Genomic DNA, 19,295 nt, shown 5'->3' with positions numbered 1-19,295 from the left:
GTCCTGACAGTTTTTACTGTCACAACTGACACTGAATGCATTGATCAGTAAAGAAATGATCAATGCAATCAGTGACACTGTGACTGCGGGGGGGGGATCGGGGGGCGATCGGGGGGGGATCGGGGGGGGGTTTGTGTGCCTGTGTGTACCTACATGTCAGTGTAGTGTTGGTGCACACTTACTATTAGTCTTCTCCTCGTAGTCCGGTCAAAAAGACCGCCCCGAGGAGAATGACATCACTTCCTCCTTCCTGTGTAAACAATACACAGTGGGAGGAAGCTTCTCATTGGCCAGGAGCGATCCAGAGGGGGTGGCCGAAAACCAACGGCCATCCCCTCATCACGGAGCGCTCCTGGAGCGAACCGGACCGTCGTATCCAACGGGAGGGGGTCCGATCGGACCCCCCACCCGCTGGAAGGCAATCACGTACATCTACGTGATTGTGCCTGCCTGTGCCATTGTGCTGACGTACATTGGCAATACGGCGGTCCTGAAGTGGTTAAAAGAGACACTAAAAGAGGCAAGGTTTGCTGAAATGAGAGACAGAGCTCTGTGGTTGGAGGGGTTGTTACCACCCAAACGAGCCCCATACATACCTGATCAGAGTGTATCAAGGAGAAAAAGGGCTGGGGTTGTCCCTAGCAACCCTGGTGCAATGAGTGCACAGGTGACTGCTGTTATGGAGAGTCCACCAGCATTTGAATCTGCAGTGGATTGGTGCAAGCGGCATTTAGCAGCACTGGACCAAGCTACAGAGGAAAGGAAGCCAACCCTCAGTGCAAGGGGAAAGCCGCTGGATGTCCATAACTGGAAGAGGGCTGTTGTTGCCCCTGGCAAAGCTGATGCAGTTAAAACAGCTAATGTGAAAGATGTGAATGTGTCACAGCATGAGACGGGATCCAGCAGAGAGAAGCCCATGCTATATGCAAGGAGCGAGGCTGATCAAAGGCTGAGGATGAGAGTGGTTGCCCATAGCAACGCAAAGGAAGCCAGTCGGGCTGTCTCTGTACCATGGGCTATGTCTAATAAGGATCATGGAAAGCAGCTTAAGGAGGAGCCAATTTTTCATGTTGGAGAGAGCCAGCAAAGTTCTGCTGGGAGAGTGCGGTCTCCCATGGCAACCGGAGTGAAATTTATGCCTGAAAGGAGCTGCAGTAGAGGTTTGGTTCAGCGTCCCCACAAAGAGGCCTGTGCATTCCGGCCAGCTGGGAATCACCAAGAGAGAATCGCTTTGGGAAAAAATCGTCCAGTACCATGCCTGGAATGTGGCCAGCTGGGGCATGGCATGTTTTCTTGCCCTAGGTTGTGGAATACGGCTGGAGATAATGTTGCTGAGAAAGTTTTGTCTGTAGGCCCAGATTCCGGTGAAAATATGTTTGCAGTCACCCCTAGCAACAAGAGGTTTCCTGTTGTGCCTGCAGAGGGTGCTAAACGGTGGGAGATGCCTGCTGTAGTTTCATCCCATGGCCACCAGGAGGAGTTGGCCAGTAAACGTGCAGCAGAGGACTGGTGCATAAGACGACGTACTCAAATGAAGATGGTGATCCCAACTACTGCGGTGGGTAAGACTGTCTTTAATGAAATGATGGCTGGAACTACTGATTTCATGTATAAAAGGACTGGTTACGAGACTGTCCATGACGAGGTGAGAGTGACCCCAGTTAGTGGGGCCACTGAATGTGCACTTGAGAATTACTTTTCCCTATATAGTGGGAATGCAAGGGTTAAAATCCAAATAGAACCTGTGTTGATGACTAAAAGTGTTGTGTTTAATGACTATCAGGCTCAAGTTGACCATGGGCTAGGACAGCCTACAAATGCGAAAAATGCTATAAGTGTTAGTGTTAATGAAAAGTTTAATGCTGTTGGGAAAACTTTTGCTCTGAAAGAACCTGGGGTTATCAAAAATGGGCCGTTGCCTGTAGCAACTGGTGGTAAGAGAGGACAGTTGTCCACAGGAATCTCCAGGGAACTTCATGTGTTGGAGTCAGAGGTTGCCCTGGACAACTGCGATGTCACTCTGGTGGGACAGAATGGAACTGTACTGTGTAATGGTAATGTGTTAGTGCAAGCTGCTAGTACTAAAAATGTGCAGGTAAATGGTGGATTAACACAACCTGTTGCAAAGGTGTGTGAGGCTTATGAAATGCAAGCTGAGAAAGGTGGTGAATATGGTGTATTGCAACCTGTGCTACCACAGTCTGACATGATTTACAATGACTGGTGTAATGAGTCTGCAACTAAGCCAGTCTGTTCTTATGTGTCTCCTTGGGCAGATGGATCGGTGCTGAGGAGTACCGCAGAAGGGAACGCACATACAACAGATTGGGATAGTTGGAGCAAAAATCTTATCTCCCTGATAGATAAGGCTTTTATGCACAAAGATAAGGTGGACACGGTTTCTGCTGGGCCAGCAGGAGGGGCTGCAGAACAGCTTGTACCTGAGGGCGCGGTGGCTGCTGCAGGAGTTAACCCTGGTGAGCAGGATGAACCAAATAAGGGCACAGCAGAGACATTGTCCATGACCCACAAAACTGAGGTTGGCATGGAGTGTCAACGTGACGTCACTGGTAATGTTCTGGAGCAGTTCACTGATGCTGAGCCTGAGAAGTTGGGTATGAGTCCAGCAATTGGCAACGCTCTGGTGGAGCACCAGGCTGTGTTTACCTCCAGCCGGGAGGAGGTTCCGTTAACCGTTGCAACTTTTCAAGTCTCAGCAAGTGAGTCTCTCTGCATCCCCAGTGTCATGAAAATCCCCAGGAAGGACTTAGGTCTGGAGTCAAGGGCCTGGTTTATAACGGAAGCATTAAAAGAGATGCTTGAACTTTGGGATGTACAGCCAATCTATACTAGTGTGTCTCCTCCACAGTCTGATGGTCTGGTATTGCGGAGTACCACTAGGTGGAGCACTGTATGGCAGGCTGTACAGAGCAAAGCAAAACAGGACAGGAAGGGTTTATTCCTAAATTTGCTACTTTTGTTAAAAGTTGCCGCTACGTATGCTGCTAGATTAGATCCAGAAGAAATATTTGAGACAGATGTTGGAGAAGTTGAAAATAAGCCTAAATTGCCTGTGGTTACACCTCCTAACAGCCAGATGGGAAGCATTTCTGCTGCTATGGTCCAGTGTGGTGCTGGTCAGTTGGTGAAGGGCGTGTATACTGCACCAGTAGAAAAACCACATGAGGTGGAAGGGCCATGTGTGGACCTGAAAGCAGCAGAGATCCTGACCAGGGCTCAAACAAAGGTGGTTAAAGAGACTGGGGTCCCCAGTCCAATGGTTGGTTTAGGTGACAAACCTAATAAGGTCCCCAGGACAGGGGAATGGACAAGGAGTGTGATAAAAATTGTATGTGGATCAGACCAGAGCTTGCCTGTTCCGGTGGATAAAAATACAGATGGCATCAGAACGGGTCAAGTGATAGGACAGCTGCCTGCAGAGTGGGTGAACCCAGGGGAGGTGGCATCCTGTGAGGTTCCTGTGGGTGATGGCGGCCCTCCAGTATTTGTGCCCTCTGTGGACTCTACCCTAGCAAATGTTGGAAAAAAAGGCATTGGTGACATGTGCAACATTGAGAGGTCTAATGTTGGTTTGAATATGTCTGTCAATGATGAACCAAATAATGTGTTAATGGTACATGATAATGTGGTGTCCAAAGGTACAGGTAAACCTGGTAATCAATTAGTGACTGCTGAGTCAGGTACCAGAAATAAGAGGTGGGTTTCCGTTCTAAACACTATAGAAATAGGCCCCCTACAGTCTCAGAACAGTACTGCTGAGAAAGTTTTGGGGAAACCAGGGAACCTGAAGCGTGGAGGCAGAAGGGTTGGTAGGAAGACCAACGGGAATCCATTAAGATTTCAGGAGAGGAAGTGCTTATGGAAATTCACTCGGAAGGAAAGTTGGGAAGGTCGCATCAAAGCTCATAGCAGAGTGACAGTAAGGCTTAGAGGGAGACACCAAAGGAGGCATTGGGTGGAGTTCCCCGTTAGGAGAAGCGAGGTTGGACAGGAGGGTACTTCTGTAAATGGTATCTGGCACAGAGGTGCCAAAAGTAACTTGGGTGTTCCGCCCTCTGGGTCGAAACAAAGGGGGGGGGGGGATATGTGGTAGTACGAAATCTCCAATCCTGGGACCGGGTTTTGGGACCAGCCAGCAGTCTGGCTGGATGATTGCACAGGTGGGTCTTGGGCTTAAAACAAAGCCAACACCATGGTTCTGGGCTCCACCCTCCCGAGGAGTCCAGGCGTGTAAGGGAGAAGAAGTGTGCATGTCTGCACAGATCGGTCTGTCAGAGCAGACAGAGGGTCCAAGCTTGTGGGCTGAAAAAGAAGCTAGTAAAGAGTGTTGAGGTACTGGGTGTACAGGAACTCTGTTAAAGAGCCAAGAGGGCTGCAGCAGAAGTCTGAGCAGCATTGCTGCTAAAGAGAGCCAGGTGGCTTGGTATTTTTGGTTCTACGTACATTATTGCTGTGGAAAGCTGAAACCCCTGTGTGGGCAACTATTTTGTTATCGGACTTTTCTTTCTTTAATAAAAGTGGGCCTACAAGCCCTTAAAATGGCATATCTGGCGTGGACTCGGCTCACTGGTAAGCTCTACCTTTAAGATAAAATAACCCCCAAATATTACAATATATATATATATATATTTAATGCACTGCAGATCACTGAATCACCTGCCTGCCTGCCTGAAAGCATATTTGAAAATGTACACCAGGAAAGGCCTGCAGTCAGATATAGGCTTGGCTAGACTAGAATGCAGTGGATATATATGTAGGAGACTGTATATATTTTATGCACTGCAGATCACTGAATCACCTGCCTGCCTGCTTGAACGTGTATTTGAAAACATACACCAGGAATGGCTTGCAGTCAGGTATAGGCTTGGCTAGACTAGAATGCAGTGTATACATATGTAGGAGACTGTATATATATTTTATGCACTGCAGCTCACTAAATCACCTGCCTACCTGAAAGTATATTTGAAAACGTACACCAGGAAGGGCCTGCAGTCAGATATAGATATAGGCTTGGCTAGACTGGAATGCAGTGGATATATATATATATATATATATATAATATATTATGCACTGCAGCTCACTGAATCACCTGCCTGCCAAAAGAATATTAGAAACAGTACATCCAGGAATGGCCTGAAGTGAGGTATAGCTAAACTGTATGCAGGGAGATTATATATATATATATATATATATATATATATATATATATATATATATATATATATTAAATACACTGCAGCTAACTGAATCATCTGCCTGCCTGAAGTATATTAGAAAAAGTACACCAGTAATGGCAGTCAGATCTAGCTAAACTGGATACGGTGTATGTGTGTGTGTGTATGTATGTATGTATATGTGTGTATATATATAATATATATATATATATATATATATATATATATATATATATACACACTGCAGCTGCAACTGAATCGCCTGCCTGCTCAATCTAAATGAAATGACACTCTTTCTTGGTCAACGCCAGCAACACACTACACAGGGCCGACATGCAGATGGCCTTATATAGTGTGGGGCGCGGACTTAACCCCCTGAGCTATAATTGGCCAAAGGCACCCTTTGCTGATGGCACTGTGATTGGCCAAAGCATGCGGGTCATAGTGCATGCTTGGCCAATCATCAGACAGCAATGCACTGCGATTTCACAGTGCATTATGGGTCGTGACACACCACTCGCACTCGAACTTGGCACAAATGCCCCATAATGTTCATATTTGGATGAACGATCGAACAGCCAATGGTTGAATCGAACTCATGTTCGACCCGAACATAATGCTCTTCCCTAGTAGTTACTTACTGTTTGCATCCCCCTGAGGAAGTGGACCTTTTCTCCATCAGACATGTTGAAAATTCATTGTGTCCCCATCACCTATTTATGTGCTAATATTATCCACTGAGACAAAGTCATTTTATGGTATTGATTATGGTGACCGTAGTTAACATTCATGTTGAATCCAAGGAGGAAAGACTACATTACAATTTTAATAGGCAGCATATATATATATATATATATATATATATATATATATAATATAATATGTTTGTATATTGTTTTGCCTGTACCTACGTTGTCCTTGTTTTAATGTTATTAGATATCCTGGGTACAATATAACACTTTCTGAAATATATAGAGGTACATTTCAGGAGGGCTGTCTGTTGTGTCTATGTATCTAACTATCTCTCTATTGCCTTAAACAGACATTTGCAAACTTTATATAAATACACTTCCACACGTACACCCCAGGTAATTCAACTGGCTTCTTTCCATTGTAAGGTTAAGTGCCTCTGGAGCACTAATGCTCTCTAACCTAGTATATTTGCTATTTGGGTGTAGGAATCATTATTGCATTAAGTGGATGGATTATTATTTTTATATTTAGAAAGACCCAGGCAAGCAAACAGTTCAAGTATGCACTACAGAGAAAGATGAAAGTCAGAATGTTCCCTACCCCCCACCCCACTTCCCAAATACAGAGAAATAATAAAGAAAGAAAAAGCAAGCTCTTATCTTATTCACATATCCTTTGTTGGTTTGAGAAATCACAAGTGTTTTATTCTGGCACAAAGTTCAAAGGTGTTTTCTTTTCTAGATAACCCACTGAAAGTGTGTATCTGTTGAAATATTTTTTAAGAACAAGATATCACCATGACCTGTGTACAACAACCGCCTCACTGAAATAGTTTAAGAAGTGGTTCATATTTGTTAATATTTCTTATCTTTATTGGACTATTGCCTCAATCCAAGATTAGCAGGTTCACAAATGCCTTTGAATACTGTGACTTTTTAAACATTTGGGAAGTAAATGCTAAATCATCAATCATATGTAAACTAAGGAAAGCCTATTCAAAGAGAGATTATACTCTAAGTGCTATAGGTACAGTCTTGGTTTGTATGTGTATGATTGTACATAAAAAGTATGCATGTAGGTCAACAATGACAAAACCAATACTATAATATTTCAGGTCAGTAGACATTCATGACAATTTTTCAGGCACAAAATATTTAATCAATGTTTTGATTGATCAAGTCAACTGAAATGATGATTAAGCAATCAATTCCTACTTTTGTGTATGTTGTATGATAAACACAGCCCAGTTTCATCCTTCACAAGCACAGGATCAACTCAGACCATTAATGGAGTGACAGCTCTAAAGCTCGTCATACAGTACATGCTTAGATTTCTCTCACTTAGCTCTGCGTGCTGAAAGAGAGATATCAGTTAATTTCACCTTTTATGCTAAAGGTATGGGGTTCAGGTTCATTGCTGTGTTGGGTTTGAGGTGGTTTTTGCATGTTCTCAATTCATCCAAATTTATGGCAAATGTATGGGTTTGCCTATCCAAAAGTAAATCCCATGCATGAACTGCAATCAGACTGCATAGTATGGATTACAATGGGGCTTAAAAAATGTGCTTGTCCCCTCCCTATATAAGGTGGCACCCTCGCCAGCCTTTTTTTAGTCTGTATTGGAGTTTTAGTAGAAGGTGACAACTGACAGCGATGTCAGGGAGAGACAATTCTGCTACTGTACAGTGTTAGTGTACTACCTACAGAGCTATACAGTGTTATGTACAGTTCTGTAAAATTATACATTACAGTGAATTGCAGTGTAGTGGGCCTCTTGTAATCACTGTGCTGTTTGGTGCTTCATCAATAATCAGCATTGCAGTGTGTACCACTTATAGTATAAACAGTAAATCAAACAGTCCTTTTTTTAACTACCTTTTTGCATGTGCTAAAGCAACTTTTGTTCCTGTTTGCCAGTTCTTCTCCCCTTTGCAAATTTTTTGGAGGTGTTTTATTGATTTTTTTTTTTAACATTTAGCTTTTTTTAAAGACAAAAAATCAGATTTTTTTTTTTTTAAATCTTGATCTTTATTGAAAAGTTATGGTAATACATATAGGATCAAACAGAAAAATACAATTCTTCATACACTTAATGCCAGTGGTCACCAATTGGATCAGACAAAAGGAGGCATTAATTAAACAATTTAGAAGTGAACATAAGCTTAGAGATGTGAATAACAATTATGCTTTAACTCAGTATATGTACGGTACCTGTAATTAAAATTCCAGATATCTAATAAAACAAAACTGCATCTTGGTAAGAAAAATAAGTGGTAAAGTATATCGGAGGGATTAGATGTTCCCATGCAACAAATAAAAGTGTCAGGTATGGACTTTCAGCGATGAGATTCTGATCCATAGTCCAGCATGCCCATTTTTGTTGGAGTAGGGCATTTTTGACTTGAAGCAGTGCAAAAGAGTTGTTTCAGGAGGCACCAGGCAGGTTATCCCGGTGTTAGAAGAAATAAGATTGCATATTTCTTTCCAGAAGGCTGTAATATTTGGGCAGCACCACCATATGTGGCTGATAGATCCCACACACCCACACTTCCTCTAGCACAGGGGTGTCCAAACTATTTTCAAAGCGGGCCAGATTTGATGAAGTGAACATGCGTTAGGGCCGACCATTTTGCCTGACATTCTTTAAACCATTAAAATTTGGTCTAATGCCGCGTACACATGACCAGACTTTTCGAGGGACTAGGTCCGACAGACTTTCGATGGAGTTCTGACAGAGTTCTGATGGACTTTCCGAATGAACGGACTTGGCCACACACAATCACACCAAAGTCCGACGGATTCGAACGTGATGACGTACGACCGGACTAGAATAAGGAAGTTCATAGCCAGTAGCCAATAGCTGCCCTCGCATCGGTTTTTGTCCGTCAGACTAGCATACACACGGATTTCTCGGTAGGAACTGGGTTCGGCGGAGTTCTGGTGGAAAAATTTGAAACATGTTCCATTTCTAAAGTCTGTCAGACTTTTGCAAATCAAAAGTCCGCTGCAGCCCACACACGATCGAATGGTCTGCCGGAATCGTTCCGTCGGTCCTTTGATGTTGAAAAGTCCGGTCGTGTGCACGAGGCATAAGTGTGTTCATTCAAGCACTAATACACTGCCCAACAATAATTATCTTGCCTTTGAGGCTGTGTGTGGTGAAGATATGAGCACGGGCATGTTATTTTGATATACCGTATTTATCAGCTTATAACATGCACCTTCACTTTAAAAAGGAAGTTTCAGGAAAAAATCTTAAATTTTACATTAAGAACTGTGAAGCAAAATAAGGGTCAGTGTCCATCAATACGGACTAATCAGTGCCCATCTGCAGCCTCACAAGTGCCATGAATGCAGTCCCTCCCCCCCACCATTGCCATGAATGCAGACTCACCATTGCCATGAATGCAGCACCCACATTGCCATTAACTGCAGCACCACGTTGCCATGAATGTAGAACCCATGCTGCCATGAATGCAGCACCCACTTTACCATGAATGCAGCAGCCCATTGTCATGTGTTCAGCACCCCTATTGTCATGAATGCAGAACCCCCATTGTCATGAATGCAGAACCCCCATTGTCATGAATGCAGACTCACCATTACAATCAGTGGAGCCTGACTTTAGACATGCCTGCTCTAGTACAATGGGGAGTGGGGACCTGGGTAGCGATTTGCAAGTACTTGTGGTGTGAGGTGCCATGTGTGTAAAATATATTTTTTATAGTTGTTTCCCAGTGAGATATGCAGTGAGATGCTTTCCTTGGCTGTTGAAGGGTTTGACACCATTGCTGCTTTGTGTAAGTGACTCCTAAGTCATGTGCCCATGAAGTCATGACTGGTAGTTTGCCCAGGCGCACTCTAGTGCAAAGGAGACAAGGGAGATCCCCTCCTTTTTTGTCAGATTCTCAGATGTAATTAAAGAATAAATTGGTTTGATTAGGGCATCTTCCCTTATTTTTAGGGGGGATAGTAGGTGCCGAATCTGTAAATATTTATATAAGTCTTTATGCAGAATGCGGTAGGTTCTGACAAGGTCTTGGAAGGATAGCATACGTTGTTCGTATAGTTGAGCATCTAGATTGAGACCACAGTTTTTCCACGTGGAGATAGCCAGGTCTGGAATTAGTAGAGATAGTGAGGAAAGTGGGATATTTAGGTCAATCAACTTTTGCTAATTTCCTACATTTTTCAGAACAAAAATCCATGTCTCGAGAGTGGCGTGCACTGTTCCCAGGAAAGGTTTACTGAATTTGTGGGTGAGCGTTGAAGCTCCTAGCACCATCCGGAGGTCAGAGGTGAGAGCACGTGGCTCGATTTATATCCAACGTTTGTCTGGAGAGGGGGACCATCAATATTTTGTTTGGTCTAAGAAAGTGGCTGTATATAATTTAGCTAAATCAGAAGCACCCAGTCCTGCATGGGTGACAAGTGTGAGCATGGGTTCTCATTGCCTTTTTATCAGAGCATATGAAAGAGTTTACTACTTTTTGCAGGGTGAAGGTGGGTTACTAATATCAGGAGGGAAATCATTCTGAAGAAGTACAGACCATGCGGGAGAATGAACACTGCAGCTAGTGCAATTTTCCCAGCCCAGGAGGCTAGATAGCTTTTGAGAGGGTTTGAGTGTTCAGAGATTTTGTAGAGCAAAAGGGCATAATTAGCTTTAAAAATTTGACTGCCTGGGTAAGTCAGTCTGATATCCAGGTATATTATCTAGGAAGAGTGCACCTTAGAGAAGGAGGAAACCAGTGAAATATGTTAGAGAAGAGAGGTGTAGTGGTAGCATGAATGATTTAGAGTCATTTACTTAAAAGATTAGAGTGATCAAAACACATATTCAAAAAATAAGCACCATCATCCCTTATAGTAGACAGAGATAAAAAAAATATTGACAAGTATGGGAGTTTATGGGTGCGTGTTACTACAAATGGATATACCACTATACATGTATAAAAAAATATATATATTTTATTTCAAAAAGAGAATAACATTAAAAAAGTCACTTCCTTCATGCAATTTTCCACGCAATCGTTCTACATGTTTCGCCTTGTGGCTTCCTCAGGAAATGCATGGACTTTTTTTCTAATAAATAGATACAAAGATAAATCAACAAAAGAAAAATAGTATCAATAACATCAAAAAACATATGTGTATACATATATATACACACACACACACACACACACACACACACACACACACATAAATATCAATACCTACATGGATGCATCCATCTGGATGGTAGGGGTTTCCCAACTAAAGTTTCTTGCCTCAATGTTTTGAGGACTCAGAGCCGAATTTATAAAGGAAAGGTGAAGTCAGAAAATGGTGTGTCCTGTTGATCAATCAAAGTGTAAGTATGACATGTCAGTCTCAGTGCATGTCTAAAATCTATATTTGATTAAAATATTAGATCCTACAACAGGAAGAAAAGATGTGCTTACATAAGAGACTTCTTTTAAATGGATAACTGGGAGCCTATGATTTGCTGGTGACAACAGTGATAGCCTGGCTGTGTATGGCCAGAATCAGGTCTCTGAAAATTTGACAACACTGGGGTGTAAGGAAATGTTATGGTTGTGGTAAAGTCCCCTATGAATTAATTTCATGAAATTAAGGATTCCCGCTTACATAAAAAAGCTTGCCTTCATGTGCTATTTGATCCATGGGTACAAAGACTCCAGAGGAAAATGAGGCATGAGAGTGAAAATAGATGAAAGAAATGGATCTGCAGGTAAGAACAAGAAGCAATAGGGGAGAAAAGCCATAAGTATACCAAACTTTTGTTTCTAAGTGATGCACTGTGAGAACAGTGCATCAAAGGAGATGTCAGCATGTTGGATAGATTTACCTGTCTGCAGTTGCACACTGTATGGGGCTCTCTGGGACTCCATCAGCATGACTACCGCTGCATGGGTCTCTTTATACACCTCCCCAGTGCATCATATGGGCGTGATGTATGATGTCACACCGTGATGATGCAAAGTGGATGCTATGGGGGAGAGCTGTATCACAGAATGAACGCAGCCCCTTCACCAAGGCTCAGCCTCACGGCATTGACCAATAGGCAGAGGAGCCATCCCACATGGACACACCCAAGGGAAGCGCCGAGTGGGCTGACATCATCACAACCATTGGCCGCACGTCTGCAAGCTGTGATACAACGAAGGCTGACACCTTACTGCGATGGAGCAATACCTCAATTTCGGACACACAAGGATGCTCCTGTTTCCACAGGAGCTCAGTAGTTGACCCCATGGGATTAAGGACCCTGTGCCTAATGGAACACTCTGAGTGAGAAAAAAAATTGTATGTTAGTGTGTGTAATTTTCCAACCCTAAAAATATATTTATGATTTAAAAAAAATGAAATAAAATAAATATGGGAATCCTTCCAGGAACACGGGTGCATCCCTACACAAGAGTGGTTTACATCCAAATTGGCAACGCAGCATGGTATCCACAGGAAGATGGAAAGATAAGGATATATGGAATTACATCCATAAGTAGGGACTAGGGTAAAGAAGACCACAGAGTTGGAATCTTAGAGACTAGAGAAAGGGATTATAGCTAATGCCCTTGTTTCGACATGGGTATCTAATGGCCTGTAACACATAAATCCACTTTGCTTCAAGCTGTAATAGCTTTTTGTCAATGTCCCTGCCTCTTTGATGTGGAGGAATATGTTTCAAGGCAAAGAAGCCAATCATTTTAGGGTTATGGTTACAGTACCGTACCATATGTCTACTAATAGGGGTTTCCATTTTGTGTTTGGAGATTGCAGAGACATGGTCCCTGATTCTACAAAAGAAGGGGTATTTTGTTTTTCCCATGTAGAATGCTCCACAAAAACACTTTATTATATAAACAGCACCAACAGATTGACATGTGATTCTATGTCTGGGCGTCCATGAAGTGTTGTTGGGGAGATTGACATTTTCACCTTTCAAAATAAATGAACAATGATTACATTTCCCACATGGATATGTGCCTGGTTTGTCTATTTTACTTGTCTTGTTCCCAATATGGTGACTTACTACCATGGTATCTTTAACCACATCATTACAGTGCAGTTACACCCCCTTCCTGACCAGACCAATTTTCAGCTTTCAGCGCTCTCACAGTTTGGATGACAATTACTCAGTCATCCAACACTGTATCCATATGAAACTTGCATCCTTTTTTCCACAAAAATAGAGCTTTCTTTTAGTGGTATTTAATCACTAGGGTTTTTTTTATTTTTTGTGCTATAAATAAAATAAAACGTACATTTTGTGAAAAAAATGCCTTTTTCTTTGTTTCTGTCATAAATTTTTGCCAAAATTTATACTGCTACCTATCTTTGGTAAAAATAACCCACATTAGTATATATTATTTGGTCCTTGTGAAAGTTATAGAGTCTACAAACGATGGTGCCAATCACTGAAAATTGATCACTTCTGATCAGGCCTTCAGTACATCAGGTGTACCTCATTTCTTGAGACACTAACAAGTCAGGAAAGTACAAATACCCCCAAAATGACCCCTTTTTACAAAGTAGACATTCCAAGGTATTAAGTAAGTAGCATGGTGAGTTTTTTTAAGTTGTCATTTTTTCCCACAATTCTTTGCAAAATGAAGATTTTTTTTTTATTTTTATTTTTTACAAAATTGTCATATTATCAGGTTATTTCTCACACACAGCATATGCATACAACAAATTACACCCCAAAATACATTCTGCTACTCTTTCCGAGTATGGCGATACCACATGTGTGAGACTTTTACACAGCCTGGCCACATACAGAGCACCAACATTGATGTAGTACCTTCAGACGTTCTACGAGCAAAAATGACGCATCTCATTTCTCAACCACCTATTACACTTTTGAAAGCCCTGGAGTATCAGGAAAATGGAATTTCCCATAAAACGACCCCATTTTGGAAAGCAAACACCCCAACGTATAATCTGTGAGGCATAATGAGTCTTTTGAATGGTTAATTTTTTTTCCAGAAATTTTTGGAATATGTGGAAAAAAATTAAAACGCATTTTTTTTTATACAAAATTGTCAATTTATAAGATATTTCTGACACATAGCATGTATATAGCAAAAATTACACCCCAAAATACATTCTGCTACTCTTCCCGAGTATGGTGATACCACATGTGTAGGACTTTTACACAGCGTGGTCACATAGAGAGGCCGAACATTGAAGTAGTACGTTCAGGCGTTCTAGGAGCATAAATGACACATCTCATTTCATTCCTACCTATCACACTTTTGAAGGACCTGGACCACCAGGACAGTGAAATTACCCACAAAATGACCCCATTTTGGAAAGCAAACGCCCCAACGTATATTCTATGAGACATGGGCTGCAAATAGGTACTCAGGTAATCTGATGGGCTGGATATAGGTACTCTGGTACTCTGATGGCCTGGTGACAGGTACTCGGTTACTCTGATGGCCTGGTGACTCTGATGGCCTGGTGACAGGTACTCGGGTACTCTGCTGGCCTAGTGACAGGTACTCAGATGAACTGTGACAGGTACTCGGGTACTCAGATGAACTGTGACAGGTACTCGGGTACTCAGATGGACTGGGACAGGTACTCGGGTACTCAGATGGGCTGTGACAGGTACTCGGGTACTCAGATGGGCTGTGACAGGTACTCGGGTACTCAGATGGGCTGTGACAGGTACTCGGGTACTTTGATGGGCTGTGACAGGTACTTGGGTACTTTGATGGGCTGTGACAGGTACTCGGGTACTTTGATGGGCTGTGACAGGTACTCGGGTACATTGATGGGCTGTGACAGGTACTCGGGTACCCTGATAGACCGTGACAGGTACTCAGGTACCCTGATGGACCGTGACAGGTACTCGGGTACTCTGATGTGCCGCGACAGGTACTCTGATGGGCTGTGACAGGTACTCGGGTACTCTGATGGGCTGGGACAGGTACTCGGGTACTCTGATGAACTGGGACAGGTAGTCGGGTACTCTGATGGGCCATGACAGGTACTCGGGCACTCTGATGGGCTGGGACAGGTATTTGGGTACTCGGATGGACTGGGACAGGTACTCGGGTACTCTGATGGGCTGTGACAGGTACTCAAATACTCTGATGGACTGTGACAGGTACTCTGATGGACTGTGATTGACAGGTACTATGAGGGGTGGTGACAGGTCCTCTTTATTGGGGGGCAATCAGTGTGCTTGATGTGTACTGCGGGCGGTAACGAGATGTTACCGCAATCTCCTCCTCACACACGATCGGTGTGTGAGGAGGAGAACCCGGTAACATCTCCTTACCGCGGTTTGTTTACATTTTAGTGATCGGCTGTGAAAGGATCACAGCCGATCATGTGGGTAAACAGCCGGCCAATGGCTGTTTACCAGCGTCGGTGACGAGCAGTGTTCCCGGGGAACACGCCTCCACCGACATGCACGCGCAGCGTGCTCACGATCGCGCGCATGTGCCGTGCACAGTCGGTGTGTGACCATCTGTGATCACGTGGTAAACAGCCATAACCAATGGCTGTTCACCCCCTTCGGTGGCGAGCGGTGTCTCCGTGACACGCCGCCACCGAAGAAACAGGGGTGCGCGCGCACGATCGCGCGCATTCCCTGTTTAAACGGGAGGCCGTCATATGACGGCCTCCCGCCACAATAGGTGCGCCGCCTGGCCGTCATTGGACGGCCGGCGGTTAGCAACTAGTTAATGGATCTTTTAAACGTGATTTCTGGATAGGACTTAATGAACTTATCAATTTTTTGATCTGCAGTGAGAAGGTACCAGTACTTCTTAAAGACGTTCCGCACTTTACAATGTCGTCGGTTGTATTTAGTAATTATCCTTGTTGATCCAGATTGTGTCTCTTCTTGGTTTATAGAATGAATTTCTGTCTTGAATTATTACTTTATTGTAAGCCTTCCTAAGGCAGGCCCTGCTGTAAACTCTCACAAGCAAGCGTTCTCGCAGCATAGAAGCTTCCCTCTTAAAATCGTTATCTAATGTGCAGTTACGCTTTAGTCCGAGGTACTGACTGTATGGAATACTTCTAATGGGCCCTCTTAATCTATTAGATTGTAAACTCTTCTGAGCAGGGCCCTCTTAATCCTCTTGTATTTTATTGTATTATAACTGTATTGTCTCCCTTTTATTTTGTAAAATGCTGTGTAAACTGTTGGCGCTATATAAATCCTGTATAATAATAATAATAATCAGTTGCTTTGGATGCAAGCTAGTTGCATGCAGCAATGTATTGCCAGCAGATGGCTTTTTGTACAAAGTTGAGCATAAAGTTCTTGCTTCATTCAAGAAAATTTCTACGTCAAGGAAGGTTAGTTTTTCCTGTAGCTGTATGTGAATTTTAGATTATAGGTATTGTGTTGTAGACTCTTCAGAAATACATTTAGTTCATATTTTGATCCTGCCCAGACCATGAGGACATCATCTATGTATCGATGTCAAGACAGTATATTGCTAAATAAACTTTCTCTTCTTTAAAGAATAAATCACGTTCCAACCCCGCCAGGTACAGGTTGGCACAGCCTTCCCCCATAGCCACTACCTACACCTGGAGGTAGTGGGATTGTTTGGATATAAAGACATTATTCGTAAGAATGAAACTAACTATAAAGCATTTCTATTAAAAAATTGTTGTACTTGAGTCTAAGTCTCGTTCATCGAGGAATCCACATATTACCTATATTTCTTGCATTTGTGGAATGGAATTATATAGTGCCTCAATGTCAATGGCAACTAACCAGGCTCCCTCTGGTACCTGAAGTCCATCAATAATTTTAAGTAGTTCAATCATGTTTTTGATGTGTGAGGACAGTCTTCTTACATGTGGGTAAAGGTACCCATCTATAATCTGTCTAGCGTTTTCAGTCAAAGAACCGTAGATAGATATGATTGGATGCCCTGGTGGAGGTAACACCACTTTTTGCACCTTGGGCAGTGCATAGAATGTAGGAATAGGAGAGTTGTCAATGTCTAAATGTAAATGTGTTAACATCAATGGTACCCCTATTATGAGATTGAATGAGAATGTCCCTATATTGCCTGGTACTTTGTACTGCAAAAGATTACCGGTAAAGGGCTGTACTATTCACTGTTACAGATAATTTTCTTATAACCTTCTATACTCACAATAACAATATTTCCTCCTTTATCAGAAGGTTTCACAACAATATTCGTATTATTTTTATTATTTTATTATTCTTATTTTATTTCTTTCAGTGCCCCTTTTAAGTGAGATGGAAGGTTTGGCTGGGGTCCTGATTTCCAATCTGTGGCTTCTATTTGCTTTGTCAGTTGTATGACAAAGGCCTAGATATTGGGGTTCCCCTGTAAGATGGAAATGATCGTGATTTTGAACTTGTACGACTTTGCCGGATCAAAAGATGGATGTACAGGGATGGGGATGGGTGGATGCACCAAGTACCGCCCCTGGTACATTGAAATTCCATCCCTCCTCCTCAGGTTTACTTTCATCCCAGAGTTGCATCAAATCCTGAAGGGCTCTGAGTTCCTCAAAGGTTATATCTTTCAATACAGAGTTATCATTAGGGATGAGCTTTGGGTGTTCGCCCAACAGTGAATTTTATGGGGCATTCACAGCACATTCGAGTGCCACATAATGAACTCCAAGACCACAGTGAATTTCTGTATGATGATTGGCAGGGTGCTTTTGGCCAATCATGGCTCAGGGGGACTAGGTCCTTGCCCCACACTATATAAGGCTGCTTACACGGCTCCCGTATAGAGTGTTATAGTGGACAGAGATAGAGAAATTGAGCTAGATTAGGCAGGCAGGTTAGTTAGTTAGTGGCAGTGTATTTGAGTTTATGTATACACACACACACACACACACATTTAGACTAGTATATACAGTGGGGAGAACAAGTATTTGATACACTGTCGATTGTGCAGGTTTTCCTACATACAAAGCATGGAGAGGTCTGTACTTTTTATCATAGGTACTCTTCAACTGTGAGAGATGGAATCTAAAACAAAAATCCAGAAAATCACATTGTATCATAATTCTTATGATAGTAAGAACTCCGGCTCTCACAGACCTGTTTTTTTTTTCTTTATGAAGCTCTCCTGTTCTCCACTCATTACCTGTATTAACTGCACCTGTTTGAACTTGTTATCTGTATAAAAGACACCTGTCCACACACTCAATCAAACAGACTCCGACCTCTTCACAATGGCCAAGACCAGAGAGCTGTGTAAGGACATCAGGGCTAAAATTGTAGACCACCACAAGGCTGGGATGGGCTACAGGACAATAAGCAAGCAGCTTGGTGAGAAGGCAACAACTGTTGGTACAATTATTAGAAAGAGGATGAAGTTCAAGATGATGGTCAATCTTCCTCGGCCTGGGGCTCCTTGCAAGATCTCACCTCTTGGAGCATCAATGATCATGCGGAAGGTGAGGGATCAACCTAGAACTACATGGCAGGACCTGGTCAATGACCTCAAGAGAGCTGGGACCACAGTCTCAAAGAAAACTATTAGTAACACACTACGCCGTCATGGATTAAAATCCTGCAGTGCACGCAAGGTCCCCCTGCTCAAGCCAGCGCATGTCCAGGCCTTAAGTTTGCCAATGACCATCTGGATGATACAGAGGAGAAATGGGAGAAGATCATGTGGTCTGATGAGACAAAAATAGAGCTTTTTGGCCTAAGCTCCACTCACCGTGTTTGGAGGAAGAAGAAGGACGAGTACAACCCCAAGAACACCATTCCAAACGTGAAGCAAGGAGGTGGAAACATCATTCTTTGGGATTGCTTTTCTGCAAAGGGAACTTGATGACTGCACTGTATTGAGGGGAGGATGGATGGGGCCATGTATCGCAAGATCTTGGCCAACAACCTCCTTTCTTTATTAAGAGCATTGAAGATGGGTCGTGGCTGGGTCTTTCAGCATGACAATGACCGAAACACACAGCCAGGGCAACTAAGGAGTGGCTCCGTAAGAAGCATCTCAAGGTCCTGGAGTGGCCTAGCCAGTTTCCAGCCCTGGAACCAAGAGAAAATGTTTGGAGGGAGCTGAATGTCTGTATTGCCCAGCGACAGCACCAAACCTGGTCAAGAACTACAGGAAACGTATTATCTCTGTAATTGCAAACAAAGGTTTTTGTATGCAAATTAATTACTTAAAAATCATACAATGTGATTTTCCAGATTTTTGTTTTAGATTCCATCTCTCACGGTTGAAGAGTCCCTATGATAAAAAATGACAGACCTCTACATGCTCTGTAAGTAGTAAAACCTGCGTAGTGTATCAAATACTTGTTCTCCCAATTGTGTGTATATATATATATATATATATATATATATATATATATATATATATATATATATATACTCTGTATTCAGCGTAGCCTATATATATATATATAC

Source organism: Lithobates pipiens, unplaced genomic scaffold (genome assembly GCF_037356315.1).
Source record: "Lithobates pipiens isolate NorthernLeopardFrog02 unplaced genomic scaffold, aLitPip1_a1.2 Scaffold_10, whole genome shotgun sequence".
Classification (NCBI taxonomy): Eukaryota; Metazoa; Chordata; class Amphibia; order Anura; family Ranidae; genus Lithobates; species Lithobates pipiens.
This window is presented reverse-complemented; position numbering follows the sequence as displayed.